The 284-nt window shown below is 39.4% G+C and overlaps 1 protein-coding gene across 1 annotated transcript in view; it reads right to left on the bottom strand.

Moving 5' to 3' along the window:
• LOC119593141 (40S ribosomal protein S8-like) overlaps positions 1–284 on the bottom strand; it is a 5,687-nt gene that overhangs the window by 2,254 nt on the left and 3,149 nt on the right. The gene's annotated exons all lie outside the window — the stretch shown is intronic.

Below are 284 nucleotides of genomic sequence, written 5' to 3' on the forward strand. Positions count from 1 at the left end.
GGATACCCAAACATAACAGCTGCCTGAACATTTAACAGATGCACAAACAAGCAGGGCATTCTTCTACCCGTTTTGTCTTGTATATTTTCCATTACTTGTTATCCCAAGACCTTCCTTCCCTTTGTCTAATCTTGTACAAACAGATTGCTTGCAACCAATATGTACACAGGCAGACTGCTGACTTATCAGACAGACAAGCTCTACTTCTATTGGCAAACTCTGCCCATTAACTCGCTCTCACCATTAAACTATTAAAGACATCAGAAGTCTTCTAATATTTCCAT

This window comes from Penaeus monodon, chromosome 31 (assembly GCF_015228065.2).
Source record: "Penaeus monodon isolate SGIC_2016 chromosome 31, NSTDA_Pmon_1, whole genome shotgun sequence".
NCBI classification, from domain to species: domain Eukaryota; kingdom Metazoa; phylum Arthropoda; class Malacostraca; order Decapoda; family Penaeidae; genus Penaeus; species Penaeus monodon.